Source organism: Otolemur garnettii, unplaced genomic scaffold (assembly GCF_000181295.1).
Source record: "Otolemur garnettii isolate 467f Iridium unplaced genomic scaffold, OtoGar3 scaffold00135, whole genome shotgun sequence".
Classification (NCBI taxonomy): Eukaryota; Metazoa; Chordata; class Mammalia; order Primates; family Galagidae; genus Otolemur; species Otolemur garnettii.
Genome location: NW_003852530.1, coordinates 385,458 through 404,668, shown reverse-complemented (window position 1 = coordinate 404,668; position 19,211 = coordinate 385,458).

The following is a 19,211-nucleotide window of genomic DNA, read 5'->3' as shown; positions in this document are numbered from 1 at the left end:
AATTGCCCAGGGAGTCTTCCTCATAAAATATTCCCCCAGGAATTTCTTCAAGTGTTTTTCCGGGCACTCTCATCTAGTATTTTTACAGTTTAATGTCTTAAGTTTAAATCTTTTATCCAGTGAGAATCAATTTTTGTTAATAGTGAAAGGTAGGGGTCCAAGTTCAGTCTTCTACAGGTCGCCAGCCAGTTCACCCAGCACCATTTGTTAAATAGGGAGTCTTTCCCCCACTGAATATTTTTGATAGGCTTGTCAAAGATCAAATGATGATAAGCAGCTGGGTTCATCTCTTGGTTCTCTATTATGTTCCATAAACCTACCGCTCTGTTTTTGCGCCAGTACCATGCTGTTTTGATCACTATAGATTTATAGTATAGTCTGAAGTCTGGTAATGTGATACCTCCTGATTTGTTCTTATTTCTGAGTAATGTATTTTCTATTCAAGGCTTTTTCTGATTCCATATAAAACAAAGTACTATTTTTTCAAGATCTTTAAAGTATGACAATGGTGCTTTAATTGGGATTGCATTAGATCTGTAGATTGCTTTGGGTAGTATGAACATTTTAACAATGTTGATTCTTCCCAGCCATGAGCATGGTATGGAACATATTCTTCTTAGTAAAGTATCCCAAGAATGGAAAAAAAAGTATCCAATGTACTCAATACTACTATGAAATCAATATATAACCATCTCATATGAATGGCAAAACATAAGTATAGTCTAAAAAGTAGAAGAAAAGAAGATGGGGGGGATATGGGAGGAGGGAGGGTATCTGGGGGGACCTCACCTAATTTGCATGATGCAATGGTATATTCCAAAACTATTAAGAAATGAGTATAATTGTGATGGATTGATAGATGTGTTACTAACTTCAATGTAAGCATTTCACATTATATATCAAAGCAGTACTCTGAACCCTATAAATGCATCAATGTACAAAGTTATGATTTAATAAAAAATAATTTAAAAAATAGGCAGCGTACAGAATGGGAGATAATATTTTCAAACTACAAAGTCTGACGATTGAGTTCAGAAACTCATCCTAAAGAAAGTGCTGCACACCTTGCAACTGAAGGTCACTGGAGTCACCTCCGAAGGCGTCCCCTGGGGAAGCTGTGTGCCAAGGCCAGCCCCTAGTCCACCCTTTAAAGCAATTTTCAAACTCTTTTTCTGGAATGACCACCAGAGCCATCTTTATAACTATTAAGTTTGAAAACTTGCCATGTGCACATATGCACTTATGACGGCAGCACTGTACAAACCGCTCAGGAGGTCTCGTAACATCGGCACGGCAGTGTCTCACGGCACTGTACAAACAGCTCGGGGGGCCCCCGTAACCTTGGCACGGCAGTGTCTCACGGCACTGTACAAACAGCTCGGGGGGCCCCGTAACCTTGGCACGGCAGTGTCTCACGGCACTGTACAAACAGCTCGGGGGGCCCCGTAACCTTGGCACGGCAGTGTCTCACGGCACTGTACAAACAGCTCAGGGTGCCTCGTAACTTTGGCACGGCAGTGTCTCACGGCTGTGTTCATGTTCACCTGTGGTGGTATTTTGCTGAGTGGTGTTCATTATTTTTGTTGAGTGTTTTTAGGTGCCATACAATGACAGCTTTGATGATCATTCCAGAAAAAAAAGTTCTAACACTGTTCTAAAGAGTGGACCAGGCACCAGCATTCGTGCACAGCTGCCCCAGGGGAGTATTTCAAAGGTGACCGTGTGATAGTCAGTGACGAGGGGTGGGGCACTTTTTCTAGGATGAGTTTGAGGACATAAGTGTTAGACCTTGTATGTAGTCAGTACATGGCTAACAGCTAGCATCTACAAAGAACTCAAACACATCAGCAGGAAAGAATCAACCCCACTAAGAAGTGGAAAAAAGACAGGAAGAAAGGGCAAAAAAATATGAAGAAATGCAAATTAAAAACTACAAGGAGACATCACTTCACCTCTGTGAGAAAAGGCCATTATTAAAAAGTAAAAAAAAAAAAAAGCAACAGATGCTGGCATGCACGCAGAGAGAAAGGAATGCATAGACACTGTTGGTGTATAAATAGTGTCACAATTTCTATAGAAAACAGTGTGAATGTTCCTCAAAGAAATAAATGTGGACTCACCATCACCATTACACCCAGCAGTGCCGGGTATCCACAGAAAGGAAGTCATTTTATCAAAAAGTCACCTGATCTTGAACAGTTACGGCAGCACAGTTGCAGAGATGTGGATTCAAAGTGCCCATCAATTCATGAGTGATTAAGGAAATGTGACACCCACACACCATACAGCACTACTCAGCCATAGAAGGAATGAGATGGTGTCTTCTGCAGCGACTCGGATGGACTGGAGACTGTTATCCTAAGTGATGTGTCTCAGCAATGAAGAGACAAACACCACCTGTGCCCTCTAATAATTGGGAGCTGATGAATGGCTCACATGGGCACAGATAGATGTAAAGATCATTGGAAACCAGGCCGGGAAGAGGCGGGAGGTGACAGGTGCAGTGAACAAGATTTGGATGATGTGCACGTTAAAAGCCCCGACGTAAGCATTTAAAAGGGATCCATGTAGCAAAACCATGAGTACCCCAGTAAGGTTTTGAAATAAAAAATTATTGTATGGAGGCTGATTACATCAAAATTATTCATACATTCCTGTCTTTATTTCTAAAGGGAGAAAGGATCTTCACAGGACAATCTCCACCCAGAGGGTCTCCTTGGCTTGGCCTCCTTCATTCCAATCCCCAAGTTTAAATCTTCACAAATAAAGATTTTAAGAAATGTCACTCACAGTGACAAACGGTGTTGACTGTGGGAGCCTCTGTGACTGTTTCTTAAAGTAACTGGATCCTTTCTTCCCCAATTAAAGAGTCAAAAAGATTTTCGTGGGGGGAGGTAGTTAAAACCATCCACTCTGCTCCACTTTCCATGATCCACACAAGAGAGGCTAAAATCAACACAAGTTAATGATTTGCTCTCAGGTCACAGCCTTCAAGAAAAACGTCTAAACCACCAACGAAAAATGCAGCTACTGCTTTGGAGTCAGCCCTTCCGCAGGAGAGGGGACCACTTAACCTGTCCTAGCAGGAAGACAGCTCTGCCAGCTCCAGGGGCCTCTAAACAGGTGCTACCGCGTCTCTGCAGGCCCTTGGGGGAAATTCTCAGCATGGCTTTAGAAAAAACGTGTGCTGTGGATGTGCTGGAAAGGGTGCAGTGGGGTGAGCTGGTCTGCAGCTCCAGAGTCTGGGTGTGGGGGCCTGAGAGGGATTTTACTTATTTATTTATTTATTTATTTAGAGACAGAGTCTCAAGCTATCTTCCTTGGCATCACAGCTCACAGCAACCTCAAACTCTTGGGCTTAAGCAATTCTCTTGCCTTAGCCTCCCAAGTAGCTGGGACTACAGGTGCCCTCCACAATGCCTGGCTATTTTTTTGTTGTAGTTGTCATTGGGTTTTTTTTTTTTTTTTAGCTGGTGTGGGCTGAGTCTGAACCTGCCAGCGTTGGTGTATGTGCCCGGCACCCTACCCATGGAGCTACGGATGCAGTTTGGGATTAAAATTAGGGTTTTAAATCCCATTGAACATTGGGATTTTAAAGAGTTGATTTCCTCACCATCTAGATGTAAAAGTTAAAGGATGTACAAAATTATGAACCAGGCGAGATAAGGTCATGAGTTTGTTCACCAACAAGCCAGTTCCACTTCACGCCTCACTGTTGATCAGCTGCACATGTCCCTAGGAATGGACCACCAGGTCATTTAAGCCGTCATGTTTTCAAAGTGTGAGCAAATGCACATTTCAGGTGAAACATTCCTTCTCTCCTGGTATTGGCTCCTCAGCCTCACAGGAAGGGGTTGAATTCCACAAGTAACAGGGAGTCCCCAGTGAGGTGATTCAGGACACTGGCTTAGCCATGTCATCTGCAGGGGTCATGCAAAACTCACCCTTTCCCCCCTAAAAGTTCACTGAAAGATCAATTCACAGTTAAGGCAGATTAACAAAAGAAATGTTTGTCTCCAAACACCATGTGAATGAGGGGGACCACAGAGTGACCACCCAGTGTCTCAGTGATGGGCAGACAGCTTTACAGGTGCCTTTTAGAAGGAGGGGAGAGAGCAGAGTGTGGGTGCAGCAGGTGGCTGCTGGGAAGAGTGAGCAGACTGACTTGTAATCAACCTGAGAGACAGGTGTTGTGTATAAATGATTTGGGCAAGTCTGCTGCATGCAGGGGAGGGAAGGAGGTCAGCTGCCCCCCTGATCAGGTCAGTCTGGTTTTATGCAGACAGAGGGAAAGTCCCTTTCAATGCTTTCTGACTGTGAGTGGCCTTTAATTCAAAGTGTTCTTTATGCCAAGTAGTCATGTTTGGGGTGGAAGTTCCTTAGCTCCTTCACTACTTAGCTTGGGATCTGAACTGGGTAGAATAATGACCAGTAATGATGATCACATCATAATCCCTCAACCTGTCACTTTCCTTGAGAAAAGGAATTATGCAGATATGATTAAGGTTACAGACCTTGGGGGGGGCGGTGTGTGTGCAGTGCAGTGTGTTGGTTTATCCAGGTGGGCTTTACAAGTGAAGTGGGAGAAAGAGGAGTTGGTCCAAGAGAGGCAATGATAGGAGAGGTCAGAGAGAAGCCTGTGCTGCGTGTGCAGGACTCACCCCCCCCCCCACGCTGCTTCTGAGACGCAAGAGGCCAAGTGCAGGACCTGGGAAGAGGCTTCAGGAGGTAAAGTGGCCGTCAGCTGGCCAGGAGCACAGAGACACAGACCTCAGTCCCACAACAAGAAGGGACTGGATTCTGCCAACACCTGAGTAAGAAGAAAAATGGTATTTTTGGCTGGGCACTGTGGCTTGCACCTATAATCCTTGCTCTCTGGAAGGCTGAGGCAAGTGGATCGCTTCAGCTCAGGAGATGGAGACCAGTCTGAGCAAGAGCAAGACCCTGTCTCTACTGAATATAGAAAAACTAGCTGGGCATTGTGGCAGGTGCTTGTAGCCTCAGCTACTCAGAAGGCTGAGGCGGGAGGATCACTTGAGCCCAGGAGTTTGAGGTTGCTGTGAGTATGGGGTCATAGCACTCCACCCAGGGTGACAGAGTGAGCCTCTAGCTCAATTAAAAAAAAAAAAAAAAGAAAGAAAAGAAAATGTATTTTCCCCTAGAGTTTGCAGAAAGGAACACAGCCCTTTCAACTTCTTGATTTTAGCCTGATACCAGAAGTTTTCTGATTTATAGAACTATAACACATTTAGATAGTTTTAAAGACTGAATGTGTAGTAAGTAGTTACCACAGAAAAATGAAACTAATTCAGAATGCATCTGGAATTTTTCTTTTTCAATGAAGAATCTCCCATCTCACCTCCAGAGCGTCTGATCGGTCAGTCTGGGGTAGTTGTTTATAACCAGTTTCCAAGTGGTCCTGTGGTCCTCCTGTTTGAGAACCACCAACCCTCATCTCAGGAGGGCACCGGGGCCCATGTTCACTCGGGGAATCAGTAGCAGACAGGGAACAAACCTCCTGCCCTCCAGATTCCCACACTTGGCCTCTTCATCAAGAACCATAAATAGAGGAAGTGTTGGGAAGTGCTGATGTGGTTGGAGTGAGATAAGCCAGCCTTACCTTGAACTTGACTCTTCTGACCTCGTGCTGTGTTCTTGAATAACTTACTTCAGCTTTCTGGGCTGCAACAACCTCGTCTTATCATTGGTGATAAAAATACCTACACCTCCTGGTGGTTTACAGGGTTAAATTATTTCACGTGTGCAAATTGTTTACCTCTCACCTGCCACAGAGTAAACATGTAATGTATGCTGACTCTTGTTAGAGGTGTCTTGCGTGCTACCAGGGAGGAAGAGTAAAAGCCAAACTCATCCAACTGTCCCTGTGCCCTACTGATGGTGGTGGCATCTGTGGCCTCTCAGTACAGTGCTTGTTGAAATTTTCATTGACTCTGTCCAGAAATGCTTATTCTGTCACGTACCAGGCACAGCGAGATACAAGAGATACTTGTCACTGTGCTCCAGGGGAGTTCCGGTGCAGGTGACAGGGTTTCTCAAAGTGCGAGACCCTGGAATCCCTGGCCTGGGTAAAATAAAAGGGAATTTGGGGGGTGTCTCACAGACCAGGAAAAAGTCACATCGAAACACAGTGAAAAGTTCCTTGATTTTCACCTTCAGTCCTGATTAGGAAAAAAAAAGTCAGTTTGGTGCCAGCCAGTCTAATACCTGTTTCCATCCTCAGCTAATCTCAAAGAGAGCGATTCCCAGGTGTACAGCCTTTGACAGGCAGCGGGCTTCTGCTGGGACTGACAAATATTGTCCGGTCATCTCTGCAGCAAGTTGCTGGTATCTTACCTATAGACATGATGGTAAGCTCTCTTGCAATTTTAAAGGTGACCTAATTTACAAACAGAAAAAGGAAAACAGCTTCAGGAAAGTGAGAGCACAAATGAAATATCAGTATAATAAAAATGGAAGTGAGACAAAGGTTTCTGGCTCACACTGTAATAGTAAATAAAGGCAGGTAAGCATACGTTCAGGTCTGAGTAATGAGGGCTGAGTGGATGTCGGGGTGGCGGAGGACGCGGTGGGGGTGCTCAGCTCTACGCCTTGCAGAGCAAGGAACGGCTTCAGCTTCCAGAATACACGTGAAGGACGGGAGTTTCAAGAAGTGGTGAAGAGGCATAGGGGCCTTCAAAGAGGAAAGGACAGTGCGTTCAGGGCACAGCTGAGTGATGTGGCGCCGAGTGCCTGGAGACTGGTAAGAACTAAATGGACAGTCACCACACTCTCTGGGGAAGCCACACGAATCTGTGTGCCCCTGAACATGCAGCAATACAGTGTCTAAAACCTCAAGAGGGCCGTGGGCATCTTTCTGTTCTATGATTTGGATAAACAAGATTTCACGCTAACAATCCGTTACTGCCCTTCACTTGAGGACTGATTTTTTTTCTTTGCCTTGGGACTCTGCATTAGTTTTCTTCTTGTCCTGAACCTTTTTTTTTTTTTAATTAAAAATGCTTATAAATTGGCCTAGAATGAACACGGACTATATTTGGTTGCTGAATAGAATTGTAGAAGGAAAACTTGGCAGGGCCCTTTATAATCACTCAGGTCTTTTTTCTTCCCATAATAGGAGAACGAGAAGTGAGGCCTTGGTGGGTTTTCAAATGCCAGCCTCTGCCATGCACCAAGTTGCTCATTACCCAAATGAAATTCTTTCATTAGGACCTGTGGAAGGGCACCTTGCTGGCCTTAAATATAACATCAAGTTCCTTTGTAATTAAGATAGCCCATGTATGTCTTGTCCCAGTAAGAATATTAAGCACAAAATACTTTGTTGTCTCTTCTAAATCTATGTCTAAATCTAAATCTTTTCTAACCTGTGTAGCTAGGCAGAGGTCACGTGGGGAGTTGTCTGCCCCCAACGCTGCACTCCCTGACTCCTGTTCCAGCTGCCTGCCTTCCTGAGTCCCAGGAGACTAGGATTGTGCCTAGTTCTTCCTCACCCAGTCACAGGGCAGACCTGCGAGGGTGGGGATGGGGGAATGAACTTGTCATTCACTCCCAGACATATTGAAGCAGCCTCCCCTTTGGTCCTCCAGAATCATTCGTGAACATTGGTCTGCTTCAGCGCTGACTCCAGACGTTACTAATCCCCGTTCCCCGCAACTCCATTCCCCATCAACTGTGTTCTCTCCAAGCTGCTCGAATCTCACTACTCTCTTTTCAGGACTCTCAAGGAAGCCTCCTGCTCACCCTGAGACCCTCCTGTCCCCCACCCTGCCTGCTACTTCTAGAAAGCAGAGCCTGAGACAGGTGCCAACATCATAAAGACACAATGGGACAGGACGCCAGGGAGTCAGAATGTGGCACTGGGAAGAGGAAAGCAGGGAGGGGAGTTCACCAACCTGGGGCACCCACGCCGGCCATTGATTCTGAATGTGCTAAGACCCTCCGAAGAGCCGTTTATAACACAGCTCTGATTATCCCAGAAAGCAGAGTATTACTCACTGCCTTCAGTTTCCTGTGGGCCAACAGTTGCTCCACTGTGAGGCCATTAATTCTCTCACAATTTCAGCTCACTCGTGCAGGCTTTCAGGCTGTTTCTTATGGACCCTTGATAGTATCAGAGAAGCGTTAGCATAAAGGGAAAAAGACAGCCATGGTGTGGGCACGGCAATGTCCTGGCTGTTTGCACCTGCGAGGGGCAGTTGTTACAGACACAGCTGGACGGCAAAGAAGGTAAAAGGGAATGAGCAGAGACACTAGGACAGTGTCCAGCACACCTCAAAGTGGGCGCCTCACCCAGGATGGAGTCCAGCCTGGCCCTTCTGGCCCTTCCTTCATGAGCCCCCATCTAGCTCATCAACCACTCTGACCACACCCTATTCAGCCACAGGCAGTTTCCCAGAGATGCTACTGTGCTTTGCTAACGGCTGGTCTTACTGCTTTGAGCGTTCATCTCTTCTCTACCTGGAAATCCAGCCAGACTTTGATTTATTTCAAGTTGTGCCTCTACAGTGAAGCTTCCTCTGACACAGCCTCATGTGTCCTGCACTCCCTCAACATTTTGGACGTTGCTAATGGTCAAACAAAGGCAGAAATTTAGTTTTATTTATATATTCTTTCTCAGTTTTAATAGCACTAGGGACACACCAGGTAGTCAATAAATGTTGTTTGATTCTAACACCAGCGGGATGTCCAATGACCCAGTTCAATTCAGACACTATCTGCCTGGAGCGAGTGTCTCATCTCACATGTTAGAGGATTTGGTCCCCCAAGACTGTCCCCACCTCAGACATCAGGCTGGCAGCTCAGCCACCTGTGACTGTCCCCTTGAGCTCAGGAGTTGGAGACCAGCCTGAGCAAGAGCAAGACCCTGTCTCTATTAAAAATAGAAAAACTGGCCGGGTGCTGTGGTGGGTGCCTGTGGTCTCAGCTACTCAGGAGGCTGAGGCAGGAGGATCACTTGAGCACAAGAGTGTGAAGTTGCTGTGAGTTATGATGATGCCAGGGCAGACTGAGACTGTCTCAATAATAAATAAATACAAATAAAAGAATTCTCATAGAGAACAACATAAAAAGTAGCCTTCAACAATGTAACAATACGTAAAGAACGTAAAAATAACCTTTACTTTACCAATATCACACCTGTTGTCTCTGTGACGACCTCCTCAGTGTCCTGAGACCACACCCTCACAATCGTGGATAAACCATAACTAGATAATCGGGGAAGGTTCCTGGGGAAGGCTGAGCAGACGGGGAAACTGTGCTGCTTCAGCTCAGCTCTCAGACTCCACCTTGCAGGACAGTCTTCTGACTTCAAAATCAGCCATGCAGAGGTAAAATCCAAGATAAAAGCTGTAGGAATAAAACAGACTTGGAGTGGTCAGGAGCAGAATCAAAGCCAGCATGGCTGGGAACAGGGAGGTGAAGCTTGGAATGCAGGCAGGGGACTTGTGGCACCTCGGAAGATAAGGTCTGGGTGCTAGGCCAAGGGCAGTCCTAAGGCCAGCACATCCCTGATGCCTTGCCCATGCTGTGTCCGCGTCATTTGAATCACCCAGACTAAGTGCCAAGTTCACCATAATGAGAGGGAAGGGAGTCCAGAGTCTCTCTCAGCGGTGACAAATTTTAAAGCAAGATTAGTCCAGAGCCACTTGGGGCCCTGCAACTTGGCCCCCCACCAATCCCCACCTTCAGACTGGAGGGTTTTGATATTTTATGATCTCTCCTCTCCTCCCATCACCTCAGAATCTGATTTTCCAAATTCCTGCAGCTACACAATGGCCCCCAAACTGGCTGTAACAAGCAAAAATATTCATACCCGGTAACACTCACCTGCTTTCCATTTGTGACCATTTACAAATGAACAAACACTGTGGAAACAAGCAGAAAGGGGACAAGGAAGGGCCGGGCAGAGGACGCTCAGCCAGGCTCCAACAGGGGGCAAGGAAGGGCTGGGCAGAGGACGCTCAGCCAGGCTCCAACAGGGGGCAAGGAAGGGCCCGGGAGGAGGACGCTCGGCCAGGCTCCGACAGGGGGACAAGGAAGGGCCGGGCGGAGGACGCTCAGCCAGACTCCAACAGGGGACAAGGAAGGGCTGGACAGAGGACATTCAGCCAGGCTTCATGCAATCTCTTTCCCTGGCAAAAAGGCCCCAGCCTCCCCCACCCAGACAGCAAAAGTTATCAGAAATGTGAAAGCCAATGCACCCTTTTTGGCAAAATGTCAGCGCTGGAGCAGGAATTTCAGCTCCCATTCACACTGTGCACAGCATATATCACCTTACTTCATCCCTATGACAGCCGTGGGAACAAGCGTGCTTATGCCCACTTTGCAGATTAGGGCACTATTTAAAACGACTCCTTCCCCGATTTCATAAATGCCAACATCTGGCTGCTTGCTGAGGCTGCTCTTACTGCTCGCATCCTGTGCTCCAGCTGGATGGGGCTTTCTGCTCACTCGGGCTTATTCATTCCTGCCTCCTCCACTTTCTTCACTCTGCCTGGGTTTCTCCACAAGACGACCTGCTGCTCCTCATTCAGGCCCGAATGTTCCACCTTGGGAAGACTGTCCTGTCCCCAGGAATCCTGGGCAAAGTATGTCCCCCCTGCATGGACACTATCATTCCCATCCCTGTTTTATTTTGTAAGTAGCTTATGTCTTTCTCTGGTATATCTCATTTTTTAATTCACAGACCTCATAAATTGACTATGTCACTGAGAATATGAGCTCCACGTAGGCCACACCAGGTTTGTCTGCTCACCTCCCTCCCCAGAACCTGGGGGGTGTCAGGCAGTCACAGGGGCACAGTCCTTACATGGTGAATAATGAGCAGTGAGTGAAGGGGTAGCAGAGTTTTGTCTAGGATCACAGAGTTGCCAGTATATTAAGCCCTAAGGCTACACAAAAAAGGATTTGTGACAAAAATTGACGCTAGTTTTTCCCAGTGATGATTCTGCATCTTAATACACTATCTGTCCATCCATCATCCATCTATCCTTCTTCTATCCATCCATCCATCCATTTTCCATCCTTCCATCCATCCATCCTTCCCCATCCATCTATCCTTCTATGCATCCATCCATCCATCCATCCATCCCCTCTTCTATCCATCCTTCCACCCATCCATCTACCCTTCTATGCATCCTTCCATCCATCCATCCTTCCCCATCCATCTATCCTTCTATGCATCCATCCATCCATCCATCCATCCATCCATCCATCTATCCTTCTATGCATCCATCCATCCATCCATCCATCCATCCATCCCCTCTTCTATCCATCCTTCCACCCATCCATCTACCCTTCTATGTATCCATCCATCCATCCATCCATCCATCCATCTATCCTTCTATGCATCCATCCATCCATCCATCCATCCATCCATCCATCCATCCTTCTATGCATCCATCCATCCATTCATCCATCCATCCATCCATCTATCCTTCTTCTATCTATCCATCCATCCATCCATCCATCCCCTCTTCTATCCATCCTTCCACCCATCCATCTATCCTTCTATGCATCCATCCATCCATCCATCCATCCATCCCCTCTTCTATCCATCCTTCCACCCATCCATCTACCCTTCTATGCATCCATCCATCCATCCATACTTCTATCCATGCTTCCTTCTATCCATCCATCTATCCATTCATTCATTCATCAACTGTTCATTAAGGTCCCTACCAGGTGCCTGGCACTGTCCTAGGTGCTGTGGGTGCCATGAGGACCAGGCCAAAGCAACTGCCCTTCAAGGACTATCAATCTAGCCAGATGAAGTGGTTCACACCTGTGATCCCAGCACTCTGGGAGGCCAAGATGGTCAGATCACTTGAGTTCAGGAGTTCGTGATCAGCCTAAAATTTTCCTAAAAATAGGAAAACTAGCCAGGTGTTGTGGTGGGTGCCTGTAGTCCCAGCTACTCAGGAGGCTGAGTTACGAGGATCACTTGAACTCAGGAGTTTGAGGATGCTGTGAGCTATGATGATGTTACAATGCTTCACCCAGGGGGACAGAAACTCTGTCTCAAAAAAAAAAAAGTCATTCTAGTGGGATAAATCTGTCTGTGAACTCATTTATCACCTGACTTGATGTCAGGCGGTGTTGATTGCTCTGTGGATATACAGAGGGAGGGTTGCATTTTGTATACTGAGGCCAGGGAAGGTCTATCTAGAAAGGAAACTAATACCACGCGAATACCTGGAACAAGAGAATTCCAAGAAGATGGAAAACCGGTAGTTTTTTTGGAGGCAAGGTACTTCTTGGTATATCAAAAAATAAGGGACAGTGAACGTGTGTAGAATGGACTAGTGAGTGGCTGGTGTCACAGAGGGAGGCGGGAACCCGGCCATGGTTTGCTCAGTGTGGTGACAGGCCTGGGGAGGATTCTGTCCTGGGGTCAGATGTGATCCGATTTCTATGTGGAAAATATGATGAAGAGCAAAGTAGAAGCTGAGACTCTTGTCCACCTGACAGGTGGCCCTGGAATTCATTCAGTCCCTGCAGTGCCAGGACACAGGGTCCTGGGTGAGGCATAAACATCATGATGTATCTGCTTTCTCAGGATGAGAAGAAAGTCAGGAGAAGGAGCTTTTGCCAGAGCAAATACTGTCGGGTGTGTTTTATTATGTACATAAATTTGTAAGGCTTGTGGTGAAGTTATTTATGAGTCAGAGATACACTGAATGTAACTCTAGGAGACACGGCGAGGGAGGCTCAGACAGATCGAGATGCACCCTCAGCGTCACCTCCGTCAGAATTCAGCAGTTTTCAGATTTGCGGCTTCAGTGAGCACCTCAGCACCGACTCTGTCTGCAAACAGCATGTCCTCAGGGCTCCCAGCCAGGACCTGCTGCCATTCCTCCCTGCCTTCCCAGTGGACTGAAATTCCAGGCCACAGCTCAGAAATCTCTTATTTATTCTTTCAATTATTATTTAATTTTTGCTTTCCACTTTACTTCTTTCAAGATCTCCTGTGAGGCTGGGTGCGGTGGCTCATGTCTGTAATCACAGCACTCTGGGAGACCAACGCAGGTGGATAGTTTGAGTTCAGAAGTTCAAGACCAGCCTGAGCAAGAGTGACATCCCATCTCTAAGAGAACTAGCTGGGTGTCGTGGGGGCACCTGCAGTCCCAGCTACTTGGGAGGCTGAGGACCACTTGAGCCCAAGAATGTGAGGTTGCTGTGAGCCAGAGCACTTTACCCAGGGTGACAAAGTCAAAAAAAAGGAGAAAGATCACCTGTGAATTTTGAGAGAACATCAAGTTCCTAAAATCTGGGAACCCTTCCATAGTCTTAATTATAAGGGGTCCTTGGCTTACATAAAGGGTCCAGTGGCTCAGTACTGCAAGCATTAGCTACCCTGGAGAATTGAAGCCTCCAGGGTCACTAATGTCAGGGACTATTGTGTGTGTGTATATATATATATATATATATTTGTGTATATGTGTGTGTGTGTGTGTGTGTAATTTCAAGTAGATATATATTTTTTTAATTTTCAGATTAATACAAGGGCACAGGCTAAGGTGGGTGGATTGCCTGAGCTCACAGGTTCAAGACCAGCCTGAGCCAGAGGAGACCTTGTATCTAAAAACAGACCAGCGTTATGATGGGTGCCTGTAGTCCCAGCTACTCAGGAGGCTGAGGCAAGTGAATTGCTTGAGCCCATGAGTTTGAGGTTGCTGTGAGCTATGATGCCATGACATCCACCAAGGGCAACAAAGTGAGATTCTGTCTCAAAAAAAAAAAAAAAATATTAAGGTACAAATGATTAGGCTACAATGTTTGCATTTGTTAGAAAAGGTCCCTGTTGTATTGAACCCCTCATCTGGGGGTGTGGCGTGTACCCTTACACTGTGCCCGTTAGGTTAGGTGGGAGCTCATCCATCCTCCTCCCCCGCCCCTCCTTCTTCCCTCCAACTAGAATTAAATTGAGTTTTTCCCTCGTGTGGGTGTGTATTAGTTTGTTTACTGTCTGAGTACATTGGGCACTTGCTTTTCAAAGCCTGTGATACTAAAGAGAATGTTCTCCAACTCCAGCCAGGTTAATACAAACGATGTAAAGTCTCCATCTTTCTATGGCTAAGTAGTGTTCCATGGTGTACATGCACCACAGTTTATTAATCCATTCCTGGGTTGGTAGGCACTTGGGTTGATTCCACTTCTTCTGCGTAGATGCCTAGTAGTAGGACCGAGTGAAAGGTCTATTTTGAGCTCTTTGAGGATTCTTCACACTTCCTTCCAAAGAGAGTGTATCTGTCCACGTGTCTGGTCCACAGCAGCTTCCCGAGGCTGCTGTACAAAGCTCCACAAATGGTGGCCTCCAACAATGCAAGTTTACTGCGTCACAGCTCTGGAGGCTGGCAGTCAGTTCAACACGACCCTCCTGAGCTCTGGAAAAGGACCCTGCCTCTTCCGGCTTCTGGTGGCTTCAGGTATCCCTAGACTTGTGACAGCATCACTCCAATCTCCACCCCACCTTCATATGGCCATCTTCCATCTGTGCTTGTGTCCAAATCTCCCTTTCCTTTTAAAAATTCCAGCCGTGTCACATGAAGAATTCACTCTACTCCAGGAGGACCTCACCTTAGCAATCCCAGTTCCAGGTAAGGTCACACTCTGAGTACTGGTGGCTAAGAATCCCACATATCTTTTGGGGGACAGGAGGAAGGGACACAGTCAGCCCCTAACATAACCTAAGCTACACTTGTGGCATCTTCACTCCAACTTCTAGGTAAATCCATCCATTGGGCGAGGGTGAATTTAATGCACTGCAGTCTGTGAGTAGCACAAAGCAGTTTGGAGCACTAGTCAGCCATAAAAAGATGGAGACTTTACATCTTTTGTATTAACCTGGATGGAGTTGAAGCACATTCTTCTTAGTAAAGTATCACAAGAAAGGAACAGAAAATACCCACTAAGACCTTCCACGGAGGCCATACCAGGCAGCTTCATCTCCTAGTGTGGTGTTACCATGACAGTTTGCCAGGGAGAAGTGTGGTTCATGCCTACGACAGCGTAAAGACTAACGACGCCCTTTCTCCATCTCAAACTTGATGAATTCTGAACAATGTGTTATAGCACACCCCGATTAGGACAGACATTTTGGGGAGCATAATCTAAGTATCAAACACTGGCTAAGACAGTCACAAGCGTTATTCTAGACCGTCACCTTGTGACATATTATTCATCATCCCTGTTTCACACATGAAGAAACGGAGGCACAAAAATCCAAAGCCCTACAGATGGCAAGAGGCAGGCCAAGGCTTCAGCTCAGGGGGTCTCATTCCCAGTCCTGTGAATTTGGCATTCTGGGTGAAGATCCTATTTTACTACTCAGGACTGTTTTCAGATTATTGTGAGGGTACAAACAATTATAATGTTTGCATTTATCAGAGGAGGTCCCTGTTGTAGTTGTGTCCCTCACGCAGGAGGGGCACCATGCACCCTCACATTATGCCCCTAGGTGGGAGCCCACCTGTCTCTCTCCCCTCTTCTTCTGCCCTCCCCCCACTTGAGTTGAATTGAGTTTTTCTCTTATGTGGGTGTGTATTAGATCGTCTGCTGACTTCATATTAATACTGAATACATTGGGTATTTGCTTTTCCATTCTTGAGATACTTTACTAAGAAGAATGTGTTTCAACTCCACCCAGGTTCATACAAAAGATGTGAAGTCTCTATCTTTTTATGGCTGAACAGTACTCCATGGTGTACATACACCACAGTTTATTAATCCATTCATGAATTGATGGGCACTTGAGTTGCTTCCACATCTTGACTACTGTGAATTGAGCTGCGATAAACAATCTAGTGCAAATGTCCATAAAATGATTTTTTTTTTCTTCTGGGTAGATGCCTAATCCTGGGATTGTGGGATGGAATGGAACTATTTTGAGTTCTTTGTGGGTTCTCCATACTGCTTGTGCTACTCTTCATAAACTTCAGTGTGTTGAACTAGCCCTCTTCTTCCCTGCGTTCCCTTCCCAAAGTGGCATTGGACAAATTGCAACCATAATCAAACGATTATTTTTTTGAACACATCATGCTGATTGTTCTGAAAGGAAGCCACGGACCATGTGTTCATGGGTGGGGAGAATCTACCATTTTCTGCTCAGCAGGAGGTTGACTCTGAGAATACAGTGAGTCACACCTGTTGCCCAGGGAGGGCACTGACCACTTTCCCAGAGGATGGCCTGCTGGCCCTGGGGCTGCCTTCAGCCCTGCTGGCCTGGGGGCTGCCCTCAGTGGCTGGACCAGATCTCTGCCGTGTCTGTCTTTGGTCCAGGCTATGCATTGATCTGTAAGGAGAAGGAAGATCCCATCTCACACAAGTGCCCCATTTTCACTTCATGAGTTCCTCTTGAACCATTGAGAAACTGAGATGGTTTCCAATGGTGCAGCATTTCTGTGAATGCTTTGAGTTACACATGTTCCCATTTGATGAAGAAGATTCTCCACTTTGTAAAAGTTGGAAGAAGTCAACGCTCCCCTGACTCTGGGACCCCGTTGTGAATGCCAGCACAGGGGCCATCTTAATATTCCTGGAGGACTGGATTGGAAGCCTGGGAATGTGACTCTTATACAGAAATACACCAAGAATGATCGGGGGATGCACCTTGTTTTACAAAACCAAACATTTTGCCCATCCCCACATAGGGACAACTTCTGGTAAATTTGGGGAAAAGAAGCTATTTCTTACTGTTTTCTGGTACACAAAAGTGTGTCCTGCTAAAATGTATGTGTTGAAGCTCTAACCCCCAATGCCACTGCATTTAAAGATAGGGCCTGTGAAGAGGTATTTGAAATTGAATGAGGTCACAAGGTGACCCCTAATCCAGCAGAGGAGAGGCCACATGGGGACACAGAGAAGCAGCTGCCTGATGCAAGGAGTGGTCTCCAGACACCAGTCCATTGGCACTTTGGTCTCAGCCTTCCAGTCTCCAGGGTGATGCGAAAGTCAACTGTAGTTTGAGCCACCCAGTCTGTGCTAGTCTCTCATGACCACCTGAGAACACCAACAGAGTAAAATTTCCCAGCGCACCACACTCTCATGAAAGTCTGGATGCGTGCTGGGTGATTACAGCACAGAGCTGTAACAAAATCACAGATTTGATTGCAGAATTAACCTTTCCTAGAAAGGAAGCTAATTGTCAACTTCCCCGACCCAGGAATTGGGTGCTTCCCTTATCCCACCATGTTCCCTTCTCTGCCTGACATATTTCTCACACCTGCCGTTCTCCTCCCTTCCTTCCTAGGCTGTCCTTGGAAAGTTCACTTGCACAGGAAGATAATTCTGCTGTCCTATTGAGTGGACTTTGCTGGGAGTCCACATGATTTACTCTGGAGATTTTGACCCATTTCGTTACTCAGTGAACATGTCCACAAAATTCACTTTCAGCTGCAGATGTGTTTCTTGGAAGTTTTTATGGACATTATTTTGTGTAAGTCCTGATTTTATTGAAATACACTTGAGGAGGTTGGGTGTGGTGCCTCACACCTGTAGTCCTAGCTACTCGGGAGGCTGAGGCAGGAGGATTGTGTGACCCCAGTAGTCTGAGGTTGCTGTGGGCTATGATGCCAGGGGACTCTACCCAGGGCACAAAGTGAGACTATCTCAAAGAAAAAAAGAAATACAGGTGAGGAGCCAGCCATTTGAAAGAAATCCTGAGAACAGATGTACATAAAACACAGTTCCTCACTGGGGTCACATCATGTCTGCAGACCAGCTTACCCCAGAGAGGCCCCTCTAACTCAGGGAGCCAAGTCGATGAACACTGCGGCTGGAAGAAGCCCAGCTGCTTCTAAGACCAGGGAGCCCACTTCTGGCTTGTCTGAAGCACTTAGTCACCACAGTGGGTCAGCGCGCTAACGTGTATGCACACAGCATCCAGGGCCTCACGGTCCCTCCACACCCAGCAACAGTCCCAGAGGTGACGAGGCAGGTGCCCCAGACATGGCTGGAGTTCTGACCCACATGTGGGTCTGTACGTGTGTGGGGCTGAGCCAGTAACTTAATCCCTTTTACCCTCCAGGTCCTCTTCTGCAGAGTGGGAAGATGAGAGCAGCTGCCTCAAAGGATTATTGTGAAGAAGTTCTCAAGACGTGGCTGCATTATTAGTATCTGTAGGTCAAATTATTTCACTCATCCTGTGACCGCAGAGGATTCATTTATTTATTTATTTGTTTGTTTATTTATTTTTGAGACAGAATGTCATTCTATCACCCAGGCTAGAGTGCTGTGATGTCATTACAGCTCATAGCAACCTCAAACTCCTGGGCTCAAATGGATCATCCTGCCTCAGTCTCCCAAGTAGCTGGGACTACAGGTACCCGGCACAACACCTGGCTAGTTTTTCTATTTTTAGTAGAGATGGGGTCTTGCTCTTGCTCAGGCTGGTCTAGAACTCCTGAGCTCAAGGGATCCTCATGTCTTGGCCTCCCAGAGTGCTGGGATCACAGGTGTGAGCCTCTGCACCTGGCTAGGACCAGAGACCTTTATCCATGAAGAGTCTGATTTCCTGGCTCTTGCTGGACTGTGATTACCACCCTGGCTGTTCAGGGTTGTCACTAGCAAGGAAGTACCAGAAGAAGCATCAGAGATTCCTCGGATTTTGGACGTCCTTTCCCTGGTTCCACAATCCTACCTGTCTCTGCCTGCTGGTTCTCAGACATGAGGGGCTCAAAGCAAAAGGGATCATCTTAGGGGTGATGTCCCAGGAACCTAAGTGGTGAGGAGATTTGTGTGCAGGAAATTTACTGGGAAAGCTCTCAGGAACCACACTGGTGACCCAGTGGGAGAAGCAGGACTGGGCAGAGGGAGAGCAGCAACCCAGGGGCCATGGGGGCTGCAGGTGCTTCCCCTGGATTCTGGGGCTGGAATGCTCATCCCAGATTGAGACCTAGGGGACAGGCCTTTTTATGCCTACATTAACCAGACATTCAATATGGGATACTCCAAGGAGTAGACATCTGATACCTCCAGGGAACAGACACCCAATATGGGAATATTTCCAGGGACCCAACATCTGATTTGCAGCCTTCATCACAAAGGTGAGTTGCAGCTTTGAGTTTAGTGACCTACTTACTATTTCCCCTTAGAGGCGGTCCTCACCTGAGAAGTGCCTCTGGTCCCACAGGGCCCAAGGTTTAGAGGCAAGAGGACAGGAATTCTACACACACATTACTCAGAGCAGTGGGTAA